At 40.3% G+C, this 22643-nt stretch overlaps 1 protein-coding gene and 1 non-coding gene across 2 annotated transcripts in view; one reads left to right on the forward strand and one right to left on the reverse strand.

Moving 5' to 3' along the window:
* The window catches only part of NEK11 (NIMA related kinase 11), a 225262-nt gene that overhangs the window by 15195 nt on the left and 187424 nt on the right, over window positions 1-22643 (reverse strand). The window lies entirely within an intron of this gene.
* LOC111737011 lies at window positions 5142-5247 on the forward strand. Its single transcript, XR_002779328.1, has one exon. It is a non-coding gene; the product is annotated as a U6 spliceosomal RNA (small nuclear RNA).

The following is a 22643-nucleotide window of genomic DNA, read 5'->3' on the forward strand; positions in this document are numbered from 1 at the left end:
TGTTGTTGCTACCATCTGGATGATGTATGTAACTGAATGCAGTTAAGACCTCTACATAAACTTTTAAGATTTGGCAGATGGGTGTGCAAAACTATTCACCTTGTGGCCGACTAAGTAAGACAAGCTTCATAAGCAAGTTCCCTTGCTCATCAAAACTGCCACCTACCAATCTGAAGTGGTCTGCCTCTCTCTTCGGTCTTTCCTTACCCTCCGTGTACAGGGGCCAGTTTCATATTTCACCCAGGAAGCTCCTGAGATTGTGAACCAACACCCGGGTGAACCAGATTTCACCCAGGAAGCTCCTCAGATTGTGAGCTCAACACCTTGCTGAGCCCAGTTCAGCAAAAATGCCTCCACCCTTTATACCTAACAAGTTCTGCTTAGTAATTTTCCATCCACTGACCCCCTCATTCTGCCCTTTAGCTATAAATCCCGAGCTGCCATTGTTGTATTCAGAGCTGAGTTCAATATCTCTCCCTTATTGCAGTAGTCTTGAATAAAGTCTTCCATGCCTGTTTAATTCTGTCTGGCAATTTTTCTTGGACAGATTCGCCTCTCAATGCCAGACTGTCGCTGGGTCCCATATTACAAACTGCCCATAATTAGAACAGCCGTGTCTTGGTTAACCTGAGATAGTTTCAGTGCACGCCTGACACAGGAGCATAAGCACTAATATTGTCTCCTTCCATCGTCAAAAGTATTGTGGTTTGGCCAATAAATTATATGGTCACCCGCACACGATGTAAAATTTACTAACTAGACACCCTCAATGACAAGAGGACCTGTTGGACTTTAAAAATGGTGCTACAGCAATTACAAAGGACAAAAGAGAGCAGACTCATTAAATGAGAACACTTTTTAGTCCTGACTCCTGAGGCATTGTTACACCTGCTTTATATTATTTTATGTCCAAATTAAAGTGATCCTCCATAAATAAAAAATGATTATTTTCATCACTTCATCTCTCAAGCATGTTCACACTTTGCCTTTATTATACCTCTACTTTGATCACTGCAGATGAGTCTGTCACAGCACTTTTACCGGGAATGTGACATGTATTCCGGAGCCAGAGGGAGGGAGATGGAGAGACAGAGACCAGAAAGCCAATGTGGAAAAACAGAAGAGATTGGGGAATCAATACTGCATTCTCTGGCGAAACTAAATTAAAGGACTGAAATGAATTTGCAAAACAATAATTGAACCTGACACCAGTTCTTGACAGGTGGGGACAAATCAAGACTGAGCTGTGCCTTCACCCGCTGTGGGGACAGGGCAGGGCAGGAGGGATCCCCCTAAAGCCTTTCATCAGAAATTCTGGGTGTCTTAATTGTCCTCTATCCCGAAGCCAAAGGAGAACATCCCTCATCAAGGTGTGGTTGGCTGAGTGGCTTTGAGCAGTGAGTTTGTTAGCTACTTCCACTTAACTTGAAAATATCTACAAGAGGCCCTTACCCCGCAGAGTTGTCCCAGTCTCATGGAATGAGATGACAGCTTCTGACTCATTCAGCAGGATCTCAAGCAAGGGCGATGGATGCGGTGAGGGGTGGAGGGTGGAAGGAAAAGGGTTGTATCAGACAATCTTCAAGTTTCTCCTACCAGAAAGTCTGAGATTCTGCCCTCCAGTGGACTCTCAACATGGATTCGTTATTCCCATTTTATAGGTAGGAAGAGTCAAATGAGGAGAGAGCAAAATCTCTGAAGGGGAGCTGGATGGAGCATCTTGTCTTCAGCACTCAGTGTGGACCAGACAGTCGATTTAGGAAAAAAGGAACCAGGGCCATCAGAAGGATGCTCTACTAAAACCTTGCCACTCAGTATGATCCTGGCACTGCAGAATCACATCATGTGGGTGCTGGTTAGAAATGCAGAATCTCAGACCCCCACCCCAGATTTACTAAATCAGAATCTGCTTTTAACAAGACCCCTAGTGATTTACGTGCACTCTAGAGTTTGAGAAATACTGGCTGGAGTTGTGGGTTACACTGTAAATAGCAAGACTCTAAAAAAAACTATGAATTCATTTAAAATTATGAATTAGCTTTTGACAGAGAATTCTGATGCTTTTATGGGATCAGGCCAGCTTTCCAAGCTCTGAAGCATCGTCTCCCATACCAGAATCCTCTACTAAATTATTAAATTTACTTTTTTACAATATGAGCTTCAATCTGATAAGAGTAATAGAAAAAGGATCTCCATCAATTTCAAACTCAAGCTCAAGCTTCCCTGCTCTATCTCTCTCTCCCTCCTTCCCTCTCCCCCACTCCCTCTCCTCCCCCCTTTCTCTCTTTTTTTTCTCCTGGGTCTCTGGTACACAGATTTGTATTAATAATAATCTTGGATTCACAATGCACTCTTAGCATTTTGTTTGTATTCAGAGGAGGACACTAGCCTTGTTTGGGTGGAGATTATAAATTATAGTTTGTTTAGTAGTTTGCTGGGTTTGCTTGTCCGTGCTTGCTCCTGAATCCTAATTCTGCATCAGCTACAAGTTTCTTTGCTTAAATAAGCAGGGAATCTCTTTCCCTTCAATTTGGGAAATACTTTATTCCAATTTTATCTCACCAATGATCTGACTAGAAAGTGATAACCAAGCATAATCTGTGTTAATAATTTTTCTCTTCTTTTCTTTGTAGGTGGGGCAGATATTGTAGAAGTCATTTGGTGTGAAATGAAGTTTCAGTTAGGTCTGATATAGGGTGTACTTGGGATTTCCTTGCAAAGAAACAGAACGAATTCAATCCCAGGTTTTAGTTTAACCATATGAAACTGCCACTTTTACAAGTTTAACAAATGTCAAATATTGGCAATTTCTTTTAGTCAACCTTATTAGAATGTTTCAGTTTAGAATTTTTTTTTTTACCTTATATTTATTCTCCATTTCAATTTGAGCCATACAATCTGATATGAGTTGTCCATGACCCAAGTATTTTGGTTATATTTGTTTGTTTATTTGTTTGTTTTATGGTGACATTGGTTAACGAAATCCAATAAGTTTCAGCTGTACACTTTAACAGTAAGGCATATATATACTGCGTGTTCACCTCCCATAGTTAGATTTCTTTCTGTCACTGTATATTTGACCGCCTTTACCCCATCTACCTCCTCCTCACCCTCTGGTAACCACTAGTCTATTGTCCATGTCCACGGGTCTCTGTTTGTTTGTCCTGCTCATTTGTTGCTTTTAGGAGTCTAGAATTTTTTGACCTAAGAAATATTAAGAGAGTTGAAAGTGCTACTTGTAGAGGCTGAGTTGTCCCTTCTCCTTGGAAAACGTCTTTTTGGAAGTCGAGCAAATGCTTCGAAGTCCACATAACCTTTCTATAGAACAAAATCTTTCTATTCTAAGCAGCCAGAGAGAAATGGGGTATTCGAAGGTCAGGTTTGGGTAGAGATTTAGGAAAAATGTATGTGTCCTTGAAGGAGGCTTATCACCTTCCGAATCTGTCAATTATATAAATGACACTAGACCTTGACACACAAACTAGGGCGAGTTTCTTTTCCACTTCTTTGTTACAGTCACGTGCAGTTCATACTTAAAGTCTGATAAGAGTAAGAAGGTTTTTCCCCATCACTGAGTTAACACCACTCTTTAGATGAAACGTAGAAGAAACGTCAAAGTGAAGTATAAGGAGCTAGTGCCTTCCTTGGTTAATTATCACAGCCACACTCTAGGCGTGCTGTGTTCTTGGCTCTCTGGACATAATTCTATGGTGGCCATATCACGGTGTAATTCCCTGTTTAAGTGTGATGGCCCCGGGTCACACTTTCAGGAGAAATCATGTCTTATTTTAATGATGTGCCCACTGCCTTTTAGGAAGCTTGGTGCACAGTAGGCATTAAGAACTGTTTTACCTCAAATTTTAAAATTTGTTGAATAAACGAGGACTTTTAATAGCCAATCACGGTAACAAAAATTGAAGATATTTCTTTAAAAATCTTTGTAGATCATGGAAACCAATTTGCAAATAAATATCAAATATTATATCCTATGAACGAGTAATTATAATAAAAGGTCACATCCAATGAACCAGTAATTATAAGAAATTTATCTTAGAAGAGTCTGAGATTTGAAAACATTAGGTAAAAAAAAGTTTATGACAACATTATATATGAGTTGAAAAATTGCAAACAACCTAAGAACCCAAGAGTAAATTATAGTTTAGAGAAATTAATGATATTTTTTGGAAAATTTAATAACATTGGAAAATGCTCAAGAAAGGTGAAGGAGAAAAACCATGACACTAATGTCTTGCTTTTTTTAAAACTTTGCATTATATCACAAAAATGTCCCAAGTTATTCAAAATTCTGCCAAAACTGTGTTTGTAATGGCTATAGAATATTCTGTTGGATATAAATATAGTAAGTTATTAATTATGCTTCATAAATACACACATGTACACACACTAAAAAATAACACAAATGGAATTAGATTTTGCCCATCGTTCTACACTTTCCTTTCCTCCGTTGACAATATGATCTAGAGAGCTCATCACATAAGCACACACGCATCTTCCTCAATTCTTTTTAATGCCAAGATAGTATTCCACTGCAGAGTTATATGTTGATTTTTCAAAACAACTCTTATTGATATTTCTAGGCTATTTACAGCTTTTTGCTATTTAAATGATCTTGCAATAGGCACCTTTGATATATATTTTTGTGCATTTGTGCAAGTATTTCTGTGGTGAAAATTCTGAAATTGCTGAATCAAAAAAATGTTCATTAAAAAAATTTGAACAGACATTGTCTAATTGCCCTCCAAATTATTATAGCAATCAACACTCTCTTCAACACCATATGAAACTAACTGCTTCATTTTAAGAATGGAAATAGTGAATGGGATATGTTTGAGTGTACCTGACATGAAGTCATGACCTCCAGCAATACTATGGCACAGGCGCAGTAGTTCTCTCTCCCCCTTTGCCTACTTCCCTTCCCATTTTTTCTTTCTTCTCACCTTCTTTCTTTTTTCTTTTTTTCCTTCTCTCTTTCCCCTCTTCTGCCTTTCTTTCCTTTCTACCTTATTATTTTATCTAATGGGAAAAGAGACAGGGAAAATTAAAGTGAAGGCCAATGAAAAACTCATGTGGCATTTAGAGAATTGGAAGGAAGCAGGAAGTGGGCTTAAATTGGAAGCAGTGTGCTCGCTTTAATAGCACATACACTAAAATTGGAACAATGCAGGGAAGATTAACATGGCCCTGCACAAGGATAACATATTAATTCGTGAAGTGTTCCATATTTTTCTGGTAACTATGTGAGGTGATGGATGTGTTAACTAACCCTACTGTGGTAATAACACAATATATACATGTATCAAATCATCACATTGTACATCTTAAACTTACACAGCATTATATGTCAATTATATCTCAATAAAACTGGGAAAAAAACGTTAGATGCAAAACGGTATGGGGGATACATGGACGTCTGCAGCATGGGGCAGCCAGATATACTGGGGAGGACAATTTGGACATGTATCTCTAATCCTCATGGGCACAGAAGTCACATAGGGAACTTGTTAAAAATGCAGACTATGATTTGGTGGGTCTGGGGTGGAGGGGCTAAGATTCTGCATCTCTAACAGACTTCCAGGTGATGCAGATGCTACTGCTCTGGGACCATGCTTTGGGGAACAAAACTTAGTTGACAAAGCCCACTGCCTGAAACGACAGCCAGGGGCATTATCAATCGGTGGGGTAGTGGGGTGTCTGTGAGTGTTATTATTTAAATATTGTAATATTTGCCTCCTGTAAATATTACAAGGTGATAAAAGTAAAGAGCTGGCTCAATCTGTCACTGCTTCTTTCACCCATCAGATTCAGCCCAGCCCATACCAGCAGCAGGACCAAATACATGCTACATTCAAAACAATAGTTATTTTTTTTTTCCAGTCTTGCAGGAATGCTTATCTTGCTTGAAATCAGATATTTTATTTGCTTCGTCTCCAAAATTTAGTAATAACTTTTGTCATACAGAGTCCTCCAACGTTTCCTTGATTCACTAACAGCTGCTGTTGCTGACATTGTCTGAGACATTGCCTGCCTTTGGCTTAGTCCTGAGGGTCCCCACCATCTGCAGCTGGTGGGATTGAGGCCTCACCTCATTATTTTCTGTATCAGATGAGAAGAACAAAATGGGAACAATTTCCCAAAAACCCAGCAATTAAAGTAGTTTCAGTCCAGGCTTTATGGAATCACAATTCTTTTGGAACTAAACCATTTTAAAGCTCCTCTACAACATTTATATGTTCCACTGAGATGTTTTCTTAAAACTGTCACATTCCAGCAAAGTTGGGACTATTAATGTTTGTTTGTATATTTAGGAACCAGAATGTTTTTATATCTAATTCTGTGTGATGATTTCTTTACCATCAGTCCTTGTAAATTAAGGGGGGTAAAATACTACCTTAAATAATTCACAAGCTGAAGTTGACAGGAACATTTTTCACCTCTTTGATCCATGCCAGACAATGATGCTGAGACACCTAGATTTCCTCTCTGTTTCTGCCTGAGTATAGACATGATGATGCCAGTAAACACTCCATCTCTCTCTCTCTCATTCTCTCTCTCTCTCTCTCTCTCTCTCTCTCTCTCTCTCTCTCTCTCTCTCTCTTTCTCTCAGAGCAAGAGCTCAGGCTTGGAGCCTTAGGAAAACTAGTTAAGGCATGTTCTCCTTTTCAAAACATAATCAGAAGGACAAGACTCAGAATAACACAGGTCTTAAGAACTTCGTCACATGATGAAGCTGTTGAATGTATCCTCTGTGTCTGTACCTAGGAAAGGTGTTTGCATTTAAGAAATAGGTTCAGTGTGAGTAAAATGGTGTTTTCCTCTAATGCTATCATGCATAATGGGGTTAGCATTATGAGTGATAGATACAAATTAAGGACATATGAGAAAAGTTTCTAATATGCTTGTATTCATTTTAAATTTTGCTCTAATTAGGGATCATTAAAAATACGATGATAGGAATTAGGTTATTTTTATGCTTAATTCATGCCTTCATTTGCATTAAAAAATTCTATTTGAGTAGAAAATCAGAGAGGCATAATGTTTCTTTCCTTTTTCAAGAAATTAGGCTGTTTGAACTATATGTTTATAATAACCACAAAATTACTGTCTACCTGGTGTACGAAAGAAAACAAACAGCTTTTTCAGTTCTCTTTATATATTTTCCTTAAATATACATACATAGAAAGCCATAAAAATCTTTATGCCTCTGTGTTGATGACTCAAAGGAAATATAAACATAGATGCTTAGAGAGGCCTGTCCCAGGACCGCAGAATGCCAAGGCTTTCTTTCACCACAAGTGCTGAAGGAGTCGTTTAAGTTTCATGGAGAAGCAAGAAGCATATAAACAAGGTCTGCTCCAAGAATGGCTTTGATGTGTGATGGGCTGGCAAGTTGAGGCAATATTAAGCTAATATCAACTCCAAACCCACTCTTCCGTACTTAGCCTTATGATACTGGCCCCAAGACTCTGCTGACCATTTAAGCTTTGCCTGCTGTTCCGTATAAGGCTCCTTCAATAGAGGGTGCTCCAGGGAGATGGGAAAGCAAGAGAAAATAGGGACTTGTCCTCCAATTCCAGTGAATGTCATGCTGAAAACACAGCTTGCTGTCAGCAGCAACTGACGCCAGTCTGCAGTTTCTCCAGCATGGGCAGACTCAACCTCAGAAGCACCAGCACCAGTGGCTGGCACGCTCTCCTCTGAGAGCTGGGTAGCACCTCCAGAACCCCTCTTCCAAGTTCAGAGACATCAACACAAGCCTAGCAGTGACCCCTCCTCAAGGTCCTCCAAGGTTTCTGGGGAACTAAGAAGCACCTGACATGTTACAGAGTGCCTAAGTTAGAAAAACCAGCCAGGAATGTTTGCTTTTCAACTGAATCTTGAGAATCCTTAGGTGTAAATATTAATAACTCTTGCAAATTATAAAAGGGCCCTGACAAAGAACAGGTCATCCTATCCGCAACAGAATGAGACAGGCAGAAAGCCAAGAGCAAAAGGTATACCATACAAGGAGGGGACAAATCTAGCCCAGACTGGACAAGTCATATTGTAAGAGGATAATCCCCAGTTCTTAGAGAAAGAGGTAGAAATTTATTGTGCTCAGCCTCTCTCATTTTCTGTCTCCTTCCGTGAATTTGTTTTTCTGCATTTGTAGATTGTTTGCATGTCAAAGGGGTAAAGTTGATTACACTCAACAAATCCTTGAGATGGTTTTAGACAGTCCTGAGTAAAGAAACCGCTCCACATTTTATCATATTCTTTCCTGGCAATTACGGATAGGATTCTACCACCTGAACATGGGCGAACCAACCCCTGACCGGAGGCCGATGAGGTTCCACACTGAGTTACTACTAGTGGATGTTGTTCTGCGTTCTGCTTTTCTCAGTACATCTATAACAGTGATTGTACTTAACACTCTTTGATTAGGAGCTGACCATAAAAATAGAAAGTCAAAACACGGTTAGTTAATTAATGCATGGCAGTAGAAAAACATAGTCATCAAATCAGCCAAAGTCATTCCTGTCATTTATTCCTCAGGGAATTTAAATCTAAATCTGCTTTCACTTTTGCTCTTATCCCTTCTTCGAGGGTCACATGCTTTTCATTTTAAAAATGAGAAGCAAACATTTAATTCTAAATTAAAATCAACAGATTGTAAATTCTCTAGGTAGTCCAAGTTTTACCTTTGAATATTTAGACCCCTACAAAACTACATGTCTCAGTTCACCACAGGACAGCTTTTTATCACCGAAGAAGCTAACTTTAAGAAATTCACATCTGCATTTCTTGCAAAATTATTAATGAGGATCTAACTTCACTCAATATGCTCCATATAAAACACCATGTGAGAAGCTCTCTCTTCCTTGAGGAACTGGTAACACATTCACAATCTTCATAATGAGAATTAGGAATTGTATCACGCTCCCCTTTTTTGGCTTGGCTTCCGGGAAGCTCTGAGCCAAACTGTACACTCAGCCACAGCAACTATGTTCACACATCAACTTCCTCACTTTCTCTCTGATCTTCATTTTTGTCTACATATTATTCTATTAATATTGCATTTGATGTAAAAAGTGAATTAAATGAACTTCTCTCAGGTGTTAGAGGCAATCTCTGATCAGCAAAACATGCTATTCATATGTGTCAACTGGTAACTTGATTTTCAAGTCCTTTTGACAAAGAGTTAGCCAGTACTGGCTGAGGTGCTGCTGGCAGGTGGGAAACTGAGCGCCACCTAGAGCCTGGGTCTAGGCACAGGAGTGGACACACATCCCTAAAGGGAGTGAATCAGGCTTGGCCTACTATCTGTCACAGGTGACACAAAGTAAAGAATTTTGCTAACTACAGCTCGGGACATTCCGTCAGTCATCTCTGTTCCAAAGTTAGAGAACCATTTTATGGTACCATCTTGATACATGCAAGTGCCTTCCAGAGACTTGCATCTGCCCCTCAGGCCCAGGACCAGGGAAAGGCCATTAGAAGGCACTCACACCTCAGATAATGAAAACACCTAACATGATGGGCTGAATTGTGTACTGCCCCCTCAAATTCAGAGTTGTAACCCTTCGTATCTCAAGAATGTGACCCTGTTAGGAGATAGGACCTTAAAAGAGGTGATTACATTTATATGAGGCCTTATAGGTGGGCCCTAATCCAATCTGGCTGGTGTCTTCATAAGAAGAGGAAATGTGGACAACACAGAGACACCAGGGATGATCACCTGTAGAGAAAAGACCAGCCTGGCGTCCGTCAGCACAGGTGGACAGAAAACGCCTTCTCTTTAACACGGAGTTGAAACACTGTGACTCTAGTATTCTTCCATTTTTTTCCCCCAAGGTTTTGCCTATTATTCTGTCCCTGAGTCCACCCAGAGTGCTTCTGGCTGTTCTCTTTGCACACTCACGTGGCACAAGGGTGACTCGCTGGCTTATGCTCCTCATACACAGTAGGGTTTCAGAACAGCTGCAACTCTCTGGCTCTGTCTCACCTGATCAGTAATCCAAAATAACATTCATTTAGATTATTTCTTTGCCAATATGTTCATATTGTACTGTCAGATGGAGCCCATCTCATTCCTAAGGTCCCATGAGTTGGGAGCCCAGATGTGACAGTCTATTCCATGGCTGAGAGTTGAAAAGGTTGGGTTGCATGCTGACTTTCTTCTTCTAATTTGACAAACTGAAAACTATTAGAGTCAAAACTCAATGAGTACAGCAATAAACAGGAGACTTCCTGCTGAACCTGCAGTACGTGGTGGTGTTTTCAGCACTGAACAGATCGTACATATTTCAAAATAATATGAAAACGGCTGTGTTCGTTTATTATAATTTTATCACAAACATGTTTAATTGTTTTAAAATAATGCCTCCACATGGGAAAAGTACAAGTTTACTACAATTCAGGCATGGTCTTAATGGAAATCAAACACATTATATATAAATATAATATATTTGATTTGTGGCTCTAAAATGAAAAAAAAAAAATCAGCAAGGAAGAATAAACAGAAGACACCAGGAAGCCAGAAGAAACCTTGGCATTATGAACATAACATTGTCCTTGAACCTGTGCCCCCATCTGCCCTCCACTCCCCAACCCTGGACATCCGTTTTGCAGTTGACAATAGTTAAAGGGCCCTCTCTTTAGGATCGTTTGCTTGGAAAAAGGATTTCAAATTTGTGTAGGAAAAAAACTAACAGAACACGCATTTTCGTAGTCATTTGGACACCAGCTCACAAAGCCAGGGGCTGTAGAATGGCAATTTAAAGGGTCAAGAAAGAGGTGTGAGAAGGGAGCCATCTAGCATTTATTGGGTGCCCAGTTAGTACTAAATAGAGCGCTATTTAATACTTATGCTAATTATTCCTCCATTTTACAGGTGGAGAAACCGAGACTCGGCGAGGCAAAGGGACTTGTCTAAGACCACAGAGTAAGAAGAGCAGCCTCATTGCAAACCTCTGGAATCCACCTTCTGCTTATTACAATTTCTCTCTGATATCTCCTATTGTATTGACGTGGAACAAATGAAATTAGGGTACAAATGTGTTAAACTTGAGCTGGTACACGCACGTGTACAAAAATATTTAGAAAAAATACATAGAGAAGAGTTTTTCATGGAAGGTGAGATCCTATGGGCATAGATGAGAACAAAAGCCCAAGAAATGGCTAAGACACCCAGCATGAAAACATTTTATTTTGCTCCTGAGAAAGGGAGAAAAGCAAGAGATTCCAGAAAAGTGGGATGAAGCTGGGGAAGGAGACTACTGCGGGTATAGTGGACTTTGGTCTGCACCCCGAGACCCCCCTCCAGGACTGAAGTCTCATTCCTCAGCTGCTGGGAGCGCCCCTGGCAGACAGCCCTCAGTCAGCAGGCAGCCCTCTCAAGGGGCTCACACCCCTTCCTGCATTCCTACAGCCAGTGACTGGGGGATGCAGGGCTGTCAAGCCCCCTCAAAACTCCTTGGGACAACGTTGCAGGGTCATCCCGGGTTCAGCACATCCTGTACAGTCAACAGGCCTTGCTGAGATAATACTATAGCCCAGCTTCTCCCTCTGCCCAGTCCTGCTTCCTTCCCTCTCGCTGCATGTATGGATCCTGCCTTCCTGCAGGAAATTCTGTAGGAAAATCATCTCAGAGCCTGCTCTGTGGTGAGTCTACCTGCAACAGGTGGCTAACAACCATTTTTCAAGGACAGGGATGCCTAATGATTAGTTTGAAGTCACTTAAGTCTTTGTGACATGAAGCCTTTATCACCAGCTTCCAAATATTAAAAAAAAAGTCTAGTGCCTTCACAGACTTTTGGAGTGAGTAGGAAAAATGGATAGAGTTAGATTTTCAATCTAGATCAATATAGTGCAAAACAGAGACAGAGGATGAGATATTCACAATACCTAGGGATTTGCAGATGTCTTAGGAAGGACTGTGATCTCCTATAGGACATTGACTTAGGACTTGAGCCAAAGTTACCTAGACCTGGAAGGCAGGGCCAAGCTGGCTGACATGAGCCTCACCTTCACGGGAAGGGGTTAAGTCATTCTTGGGCCAAGGAATCGAACAAAACAGGTCCACTAGATGGAGAAAGCATCATCTGAGTAGTGTATGGGCCTGTTCATCCCTTTGGAAGAGATAGATCTCTCCTCTGTACTTCCTGGGCATTGGCTCCACTCAGGCAGCACTTGGCATTCACCCGAATCTTATGAGTCACATTTCAGGTGTCCAGTCTCAGTGTAAGGTGTCTCCCTTGGTATGTGCCTCACAGCACTAATACCACACACCTAACAGACTCACAAGAAAAGTACAATTAATTGATTGCAGACGTTGAGACAGCTGAGTAAGAATTCTAACTGTCTCTTTAAAGGATCCCTTACATCTTACATGTAAATTTAGCTCCTTGCTCTTGGGCAAGGAGCCGTCCTTTGCTGGTCACCAAGCCTTTCTTACATATGAGCTTTTGTTGTCATTTTGGAATTGAAATGCTGGTTTCAATCAGTAGTTTCTTCAGAAGTGCTGCCTGACACTGACCTTTTATTAAAGAAATGGAATGTGGGAGGGATAACTAACACCTTTTCAATGAGATTTAGTAAGTGGAAGAGAAAAGAATCATCACTTCATCTATTTCTCCATTGAAGGGTTATTTCAATCAGTGAGACAGAATGAACTTTATTCATAAAGCACTTGGAAATCCTGAAATAGTAAGTTCTTTGTATTAAATATATATATTTGACAAAGAAGCCTGGGCTCGAAGAATGAGATGCTGTCAAAATTCAGATATCCAATACCCTACAACTCAGAAAAGCATGCAAAAAGGCATAAAATTTGACAGCAGCATACCTGAAGCCTGAATGCTGGCTTTGGCTTTGGACGTTTTACTTAGCCTTTGTATCACAGACTCTTCATCTTTAAAGTGGGCTGGCACATACTTATGAGAACGAGTAGGTTCCAGAGCATAATGCCAGGCACGTGGAAGATCTATGGTAATTAAAAGGCTCCTTTAGAGTTCCTAATGAGACCTAGATTTTGTGTCACTCAGCTCTAACTGTCACCATCACACCTTGCTGGTGGCTACCGGCACTGGTTTTAGAATTATCCAGACTTCTAATTGAAATGTAGTCTTGCCACCTGCTAGCTGTGTGACAGTGGGAAAATTTCCTAACCTCCTGAAATACAACATCTTAGTTTATAAAATGAAATGTCTTGCCCACCTCACAAGTACATGGTAAGAGCTGCACATGAAAGAGGGTACATGGTTTAGCATACTCCCTGGTACAGAGGTGCTGGGCATTGAAAGCAAGCTTCCCTTCGCCTAAACATTGTTACGAATTTGGTCCAGTTCAAAACCTAAGCTATATGACCACAAACCTCCTGCTACTCTATCTCAAAAACAGTGCTTAATTCATTTTTATAAGTGATTGCTATTGTGCCATGAGCTATATGTCAGGTTAATAAGGACAATAAAGGTCGTGGGTTTCTTATCTTCAGTTTGGCTTTTCTCAAAGTCTTCCTGTGATTGAAAGAAAAAAAAATTTCAAGAACTTGTGAGCCATCTTTCTGAGAACCAACCACTACATTTGACCTCAGTGTTACTCAGAGAGCCTCCTTGTGCCTCTGCCGCCTCTAAATTTGTTGACTTCTGCCCTTCTCACAGCACTCCACAAGGGCTGTGCTCTGACCTTGGCAAGACCTTTCCAAACATCTGACATGAGAGTTCAACAAGGAAATTGCCAGTAAACTCTCTGTAGCCCTGCAGCACTCAAAGAAGGCTCTGTAGCCACAGCAGCTGGCACAAGATCTAATGCCATCTGGCCAAGGATGGGTCTCGGTCACATACACAAATACATAAATCCGTTTTGAGCATCAGAAGGGGCATGCACTGTGTCGGGCATGCTCATGCAGGTAAATCTTGAGTGTAGCCTACTAAACACACGTGGGCACTAGGCAGCTCCATGGGAACCACCTTTATTCTCATCTTCCTCAATAAAGACTATATGTTATAGAATCTAAGGAACAAAAATAAGCAAACAAAACAAAAATAGATTCATAGTACAGAGAACAAACTGGTGATTGCCAGGTTGTGGGAGGTGGGGAGGGGGAGAGGTGTAGGGAAGGTGGGTGAAAAAGGTGAAGGAATTAAGACGTATAAATTGGTAGTTAGAAAATAGTCATGGGGCTACAAAGTAGAGCAGAAGAAATACAGTCAATAAGATAGTGATAACCATGTGTAGTGCCAGTGGGAACTAGATTAATTGGGGGGATCACTTCATAAACTACATAAATGCCTAACCACTATGGTGTATACCTGAAACTAATATGATGTTGAATGTCAACTCTAATTGAAAAATAAAAATTAAAAAAAAAAAGACTATATGTTAAATACCTACTTATAGGAGCAGCAATGTCCAGCTGGCCATGATATTGCTCATCACTTCACTGACGTGTGGTCTCTAGGCATTAATCCAGGCATTAACTGATGAAACCAAAATCAGCAGCCCTGGAAAGGTGATTCCTCCTACACCTTAGGGATGTAGAGCATTGCAAGTCTTTTTACCTCATTAAAATCATTCACATAAAAATTACTGGCTAAATGGCTAAAAGCAAAAGAATAATAATAATAATAATAAAGGCGTCGCTTTTTATTAATCTGTGCAAGCAACACCGTTTAACTCCCAATGAGCAATATTCCTGGTAAACTGTGTTGGAAATCTCAGCTGAAACCTGAGGCCAAAAGTGGCTGCCTCCCTTCTACTCCAAGTGTAGACTTTGAAACATTTATCTCAAGTGTGTTTGCGAGAGAGGTGAAAATATAGCTTCCTAAATCCCCCAAAACATACCCCAAACAAGTAAGATAGACTCTGCAATGAAAGACTACCTTTAAAAAAGAAACAGATAGATGATACAGATAGATGAATAAATAGATAGATAGATAGATAGATAGATAGATAGATAGATAGATAGACAGACAGACAGATAGACGGATAGATGGATATAAGAAGATCATATAAAACATAAAATCCAAAAGTATGAAATATACTCTGTGGGGAAACCGGAAAAAGGTACTCTCATACATTGCTGGTGGGAATTCAAGGTGACATTTGGAAATACCTACCCCAATTATATATGCATTTATCCTTTGACCAAGCAATCCCATTTCTAGAAATCAATCTCAAAGATGAACTGGCAATCAAACTAAAGAGCCTAATGCTATTCATTATAGTACTATTCATAATAGCTAAAGACAGGAAAACCCCACCAGGGAATAAACCAGGGAATAAACAATGGTACATCCACACAAAGAAGAATTTGGAAGCTATAAAAAAGGAATGAAGTGTATTGCTATATATTACTATAAAATAATGTTTGGGATATATTGCTAAATGACACTGACACAAGTGTATATGATACGCTCCCAACTTTTAAGAAGTGAGAGGGAGGGTGCATTTACCTGAATATATTTAGAAAATGAAAGGATGAGCTATGAAATTTTTGAAAAGTGATTCCCTGTTGGGAAAAGAAGAGAATAGGTTAAGGGATTGAAGATGTAAGCTGGTCTTCTTCAAAGCAAATTTTTATAGATTTAACTTTAGACCTATGGAAACATTTTACATAACTAAGAAACGAAAATAGTTTTTAAAAACTTGAAACAAGCCTCTTTTACCCACACAAAGAGTAATGATTCAGCTGTGTATAGATCATCAGTGCAGGCCTGTGAGGAAATTCCTGAGGGGAAGGACAGAATCTTGTGGAAGGGCTAGAGAGAATAGTCCTTGGAGCTCACATACGGCCAGGAATAGTGCCTCTTCATACCTGCTACTGGCTTTTATTATTAAACTTGATAATTCACTGGCCATTGGGTAGAATACATGGAAGGATCTTGCTTCAGTAGTGGGCAATTATCAGCCATATTTTAATTGTCACCCTTGTCTCACATAACAAAGCTGAAAAGTAAGACCAAAAGTATCGAACTGTTTTCCAATAACTTAACTGAATCCTAAAACAAAGCTTGAGACTCTATACTGCAATACAAAAATCTCCAGCATCCAACAAGGTAAAATTCAATCAAAGCTCACCGGGCATACCAAGAGGTAGAAAAATATGACCTGTAATAAGGAGAAAGATAAATCAGTTGAAACCAACCCAGAAATGACACAGATGTTAGAGTTAGCTGACAAGGACATTAAAATAATTATTATAACTCTATCCTACTTGTTCAAATAGCTAGATGAAATATTGAACATGTTAAGCAGAGGCTTGGAAGATACAAAGACTCAAATCAAACTTCTAGAGATAAAAACTATGTCTGAGATTAAAAAAAAAAAAAATTACACCGGATGAAATCAATAGTGAAATCAATAGACATTACAGAAGAAAAGATTAGTTAAGTTGAAGACACTGCAATAGAAACAATCCAAAATGAAATGGGGGGTGAGAGGTGTGGGGGCCTTAAAAATTGACCAGAGCATCAGTGAGCTGTGGGACAACTTCAGGAAGCCTGAGGGGAGACACACATCTATGCAGGCAAATTTTTTTTCCTGTGCCTCCTGCATGAGCTGACAATACAGAAGTGATGCAGAGTTGTGGCCACCAAAAGGAGATCCTACCCCTCTCATTAAGAACACTTCTTAGGGCCCAAGTGTTTTTAGGATATTAACTTCCAGCTGGAAAAATGGGCTCGAAAGCTCCCCCAGACCCTTCTCCATGGCTCTCCATTCTCAGGCTGAGCCTTAATGAGGTGGATCCTAGCCCTAGAACTTTGTCCCACTGAGCAAAACAGCAGAGGCCACCCCTCCCACCACTGTTCTAAGGAACTAAGGACTCTGAGCCACTGGCAAGAACCTGACCAGTCCTTGAAAGAGAAACTGGAAGTTCGGTGTCAGAATTTCCTGGGTAGTGAATCCCTCTAACAGCAAGCTACCTGGGCCCAGAAACCTTAGGGACAACCGCTTGTGAGATGCCTGAGACTTTAACCCAAAACCTGGCTCTCTTTGTGACAATTCTCCTTGTATGGGGACTAAAGGAATTCAGAATTACAAGAGTTTAACACATGACTATTCATAGATTTAGATCCACATCCACAACTACTATCCAGTTACAACTGGAGCCTATGATGCTAAGTGATGAGTCCACTTATATGGTATTCCAGACAAGGCAATGCTATAGGGATGGAAAACAGATCAGTGTGTTGCCAGTGGCAGGGTGTGATGGGAGAGATGCGTTCAAAGAGGGGAGCACAAGAAAAGTTTTGGAGATGAGAAAACTGCTCTATAATTTTGATGGTAGTGATGGTTACATGACTATAGGCATTTATCAAAACAGATAGAAACGTATACTAAAGAGAGCGAATTCTGTTATATAAAAGTGATACATTTGTCAAAACTCAGAATGATATACTAAAAAGAGTGAGTTTTACTAGATATAAATTATTCCTTTCTTAATAAAATAAATGGAAAATGAGTTAAAAAGGTCCAAAAAGTTAAGGTCTTTAAAACATAAATATATTTTTTATATAATACTTGGCTTTTATTACAATTGATCCAAATGTTATTAACCAATATTACCTCAATAAACTTAATTTTTTAAAAAAGACTGACCCCAACACATACTCTGGTAACAAAGTCCTCCCAGGGTAAAAGTCTTCTTGAGTCCTGTGCCTCTCAAACTTTAACATGTGCATGAATCTCCAGAGTTTCTTAAAATACAGATTCTGATTCAGAAGGGGTAAGACCAGAGATTCTGCATTTCTCACAAGGTTCTAGGTGGTATCTATGTTGCTGGTCCGTGGACGACCACACTTTAAGTAGCAAGGCCTAGGACACTAGAGAGATCACTTGATATATGAAGATCAGAGAACTATTCATTCAGACTGAATGAGCCCTTCATAGCATGATCCATTGTGTTGGCCTGTGTAAATTAAAGGACCAGTCCCTTGGCAACAGTACGTCACTTACTATCCTCAGAGTTGAAAGCTGGCCAGCTGTCCTTCCATAGGTTCACCCTTTGGCTTCCAGTGGAAGCCTGGAGCCAGGCCTGGAATCGACTCTAGCTTATGGTGGTAAAGAAAGCTATTTTGAACTAAAACCAGGAAACCCTGCTCTGAGGGTAAGGGCTTCAGTGGCCATGAAGCCACAAAGGCTCATCCAACCATCCATCTACCCATCCATCCATCTATCCACAAATAAGAAGCAATCTCTCTTCAAGTGCACATAGAAATTACTCGGGCCGGAAAGGAAGTCAATGCTGATTCCTTGTGATTCTGCTGACATTCCAGTGACTTTGAGTGACACCACCTAACAACTGCTGAGAGCCAAGTGCTGTCTGTGCCCCAGCAGGGGACTTTCATTTGTGGAGTGGTTTCCCAGCAGGAGTAAAAAGTGTCTGGTGACAGGAAGCCAAGTGTTAGAGGATGGTAAATGGTTGGCTTTTATATTCAACAACTTCATGACATTTTCCTAGAGAACTGGCACTTCTTTTTGCATACTAAAAAAAATGCTATATAAATGTTTTCACAGACAGTTTCTTGCCTACAGATGCCCTCAGGTACAAAACATCACTTAGCAAACTAACACATGCCAACACCTTTAGATACGGCTTGGGGGCTTTTCAAGAAGAAGCAACAACACGTGTATTGAGAGTCTAGTATAAGTTGTTAACATTTATTGGGCGCTTACTGTGTGCCATGAACTATCCTAAGAGAACTTCATATGTTCATGATCTCGAATAACCCTCAATACTACCCTACGAGGTAATGACAATTATTAGCTCCGCTTTACAGATGGAGGTCGGGTAACTTGTCCAAAGACGCATGCTAGTAACTATAAGGCTATAAATCCCAGCAGCTGCTGTCCTCCGCCCCTCGCCTTCCCTCCTGACCCCTGTGCTGGGGTCTACTCTACTCCTGGCACTACATACGTTAATGCTGCTAAGTCCCAGGTCTCCCCGCTGAGAGAACTTGAAGAAACAGGACAGTAAGATGAAACGTATTGCTCCTCAACTTCCATACAGAGCTTTGCTTTCTTACAGTAGGAGATGATGAAGCCATTTGCCTGATACCCTTAAATCACCACACACTAAGCCTTTAGGAGCACTAACGACTGCGCTGAAGGGTTTGTTCTTACGTAGCTCCTACCTTTCTTACGTAAAGATGAGGAAGGCTGTGCAGACAGCAGGTTTGGTAGGGAACCAGGAGTTCAATTTTGGACATCCTGCATTTAAAATGCCTCATGGACATCCTAGGGGAGACATCAAAGGGCAGGTTACTGAAGGATTAATGGATAAAAAGATATGATGATTGGGGCTTTCTTAAAAGTTCATGGCAGAATAGACAGGAGTAGAGACAGAACAAGTTTTACCACGAGTTGATAATTGTTGAGCTGATTGATGAATCCACTGGGATTAACTACACTATTCTGACTACTTTTGTATATGTCTGCAACTTCCCCAAACTAATTTTTTAGAAATTTGGAGGGACACAGTATCACATATAAGATACCATTAAAAATGTATAAACTGAATCTAATCATGAGAAAGTACCAGACAAACCCACATTGCAAAACATTCTATAAAACAACTGGCCTGTACTCTACAAACATGTCAGTATCATGAAAGATAATGAAAAACTGAGTAACTGTTCCAGAACAAATGACACCAAAGAGACATAACAACTGCATACAATATGTGATCCTGGTCTGTATCCTGCATTAAAAAAACAATTGCTATAAGGGACATTATAGGGACAAATGATGACATTTGACTATGGATTGGCATATTAAATAGAATATATCAATGTGAAATCTCTTAAAATTAATCATTTACTGCGATTACATCAGAGAATGTCTTTGCTCTAAGGAGCTGTACACTTAAATAATTAGGAGTGAAAAACCACGATGAATGGAATTTATTCACAAATGACAAGCAATAATTATTACAACAATTTACAAATATGTATATATAGTATAGATATAGGCAGATTATGCAAATGTGGCAAAATGTTAACAACCGGTGAATCTAGGTGGATCATATATAGGTGTTCATTGTGCTATTCTTGCAACTTTTCTATAGGCTTGACATTTTTCAAAATAAATTAAAAAAAAAAAATTAACACGATTAACTCAGTATCCTTAAATCACATCCCTTGTGCTATCTTTACCTTCCCTACAGCCTTTTGAATAAGAAACTACTTCTTTACTCCTGAGTGATGAGTACCAAACTTGATTTTTCTTTAAGAATATCTCCTGTATGTATCAGTTTTACATGCATTGTGTCACTCATCACAGCAGGCCAGCAGGCATTCCACAGCTGCTAGGGTGCCATCGTGGATCGCCCTCAAGTGTCAGCCCCTTCAGAGATTGCCTTGCCTGCAGAATGTCTTGCTCACTCATGGTCCCTTCCCAGGGTGGCCTACCTACATGCAGTGCTTGATTGACTTGAGGTTATAAAGGCCTGGCCCCCTCTCCTCGACTCAGGACGGTTCTGCAGGGCCATCCCAGCTTCAGAGCTCTGTGGAGTCGACTGAGGCCTCCACAGAGACAGAATCACAACTTGACATGTCCCTGTGTCTAGTCTGCTTCCTTCCACTTCCTTCCCCCAGATGTTGGACACAAGAACACTCCCTCACAGACTTCCTGCACAATGACTCCGAGTCTGCTTTCTGGGGACCCAGCTGGGGAAATGATATCATGACCATTTTGCAGAGAAAGAAATTGAACCTTAGAAAAATCACTTGCCGAAGGTCAGAAAACCATTCATTCGTAAAGCCAAGACTTAGAGGCCCTCTCTGCTGGCCGCCAGCTTCCCCTTCCTTTTCATTACCTCTCCAAGTCCTACTTCTCTGTAGGCCAAGGACAAGGTCTCACTTCTCTCAGAGGTCTCCTCAACTTTCCCTTTCTGGCCTTGAAGCTCTTACCACCTGCTCCATTTGGCACCTGGCCATGGTCTCACTTGGGGACTCCTCTTAACCATCACCTCATAGTACATAGCCACTGTGTTGTCATTTAGCTTTTCACTTTGAAGTTTGGTGCTTTCTCTGCTGTCTCTCTAGGAGCAAATTCATTCAGTGTTCTCCATACCCTACCAGGTGCTGTCCCCACGCTGAGCAAGCAGAATATCACTGCACAGTGAAAGAATGGCAAGATTCCTCCGCTTCCGGCTGAGGTCTATGTCTCAGAAACTAAGGAAACACAACAGCCTCAAAAGACACAGTCCTGCAGCTTCCATTTCCTTTGTGTCTCTCTTCTAAAATGGTATAGAGCCTTGTGACATGGAATATAAGGGGATGACAGGTTCTTCTTCCAGAGGAGCAATGCCGTCCGTTGGGGAGTAATCCAAACTGCATTGACCCACATGAAAATAAGAGCCAGATCATACTTGGTCAAATTCAGTCAAACAGTAAGGAAGAAAACAACATACCAGGAATAAAATCACTAGACTGCATCTGGGTCACTTGTTTTGGCAAAACTACCTTCATTTTAATTACTTAAAGCATTTAATCATAATCTAGAAAATGGGATATCGTGTACTTTGCAAAAGTAACGGTCGTAGATCAAAAATCTGACAATACCAGATTATTAAATTTTAAAAATGAAATAAGTGAGTTGCTTTTCTTTGAAGATTATAAACTAGGAGCTTAGCAAAGCCTTCTCTATAACCTCCTTCTATTAAGATGAAATGGAAGTCAGCAGAGGTGGCCAGTTTAGTCCGAACTCCCTCACTTCCAGTTCCTGGGACTCTCTTGTTGCTCTGGTCACTGTGTTACTATGTGATCACTCAGGTATAGGCAGAATTTGAAAACAATGAGCATTTAAATATATTACTAGCTTTAGGTTTGGAAATAATTTTCAGCACTCGCTTCTCCTTTGCTTTCAAACATTAGCCTATATGTGCTATGTTGCAAGAGCAATAAAAATACAAATCGACTGAAAATAATTTTTGCCAAACTTCACTAATTTTTCATCCAGCACCAATGTAATGAGTAGATTTTAGGGAGAAGTTTCAGAGTTGGAACATCTGTAGGAGGGGTCCACAGACTATATAGCCCCAGGCCAAATCTGGCCTGCCACCCGTTGTTGTATATCTTCTGAACTAAGAATTGTTTTTATCTTTTTAAATGGTTGAGAAAACCAAAGAAAGATAATATTTTGTGATACCTGAAAGTTATATGAAATTCAAATTTCAGCCTAAAAGTAATGTTTATTGAAGCACAGCCATGCTCATTTATTTATTCATTGTCTCTGGCTGCTTTTGTGTTGCAACAGCAGAGTTGAGTAATTGTAGCAGAAACCATAGGGCCCACAGAGCCTAAAATATTTATTATTTAGCCCTTTACAGAGAGGATTTGCCAACCCCTTATCTACAGACATGAGCTGTACAGGAGAAGTTAGACTAGGAGATGGGGTGCCTCTTCTTTGCCAATAAGTCTGTACCAGGTACTGTCTTAGTCTGTTTGGGGCTGATATAACAATATGCCATAGACTGGGTAGCTTAATAAACAACATAAATTTATATCTCACAGTTCTAGAGACTAGAATGTCCAAGATTATGAAGCCAACATCGCTGCCTTCTGCCGAGGTCCCTCTTCCTCGTTCATAACTGCTGCCTTCTTGCTGCTGTCCTCCCATGACGGAAGGGGCTGGAGATCTCT

This window comes from Pteropus vampyrus, unplaced genomic scaffold (assembly GCF_000151845.1).
Source record: "Pteropus vampyrus isolate Shadow unplaced genomic scaffold, Pvam_2.0 Scaffold1, whole genome shotgun sequence".
NCBI classification, from domain to species: domain Eukaryota; kingdom Metazoa; phylum Chordata; class Mammalia; order Chiroptera; family Pteropodidae; genus Pteropus; species Pteropus vampyrus.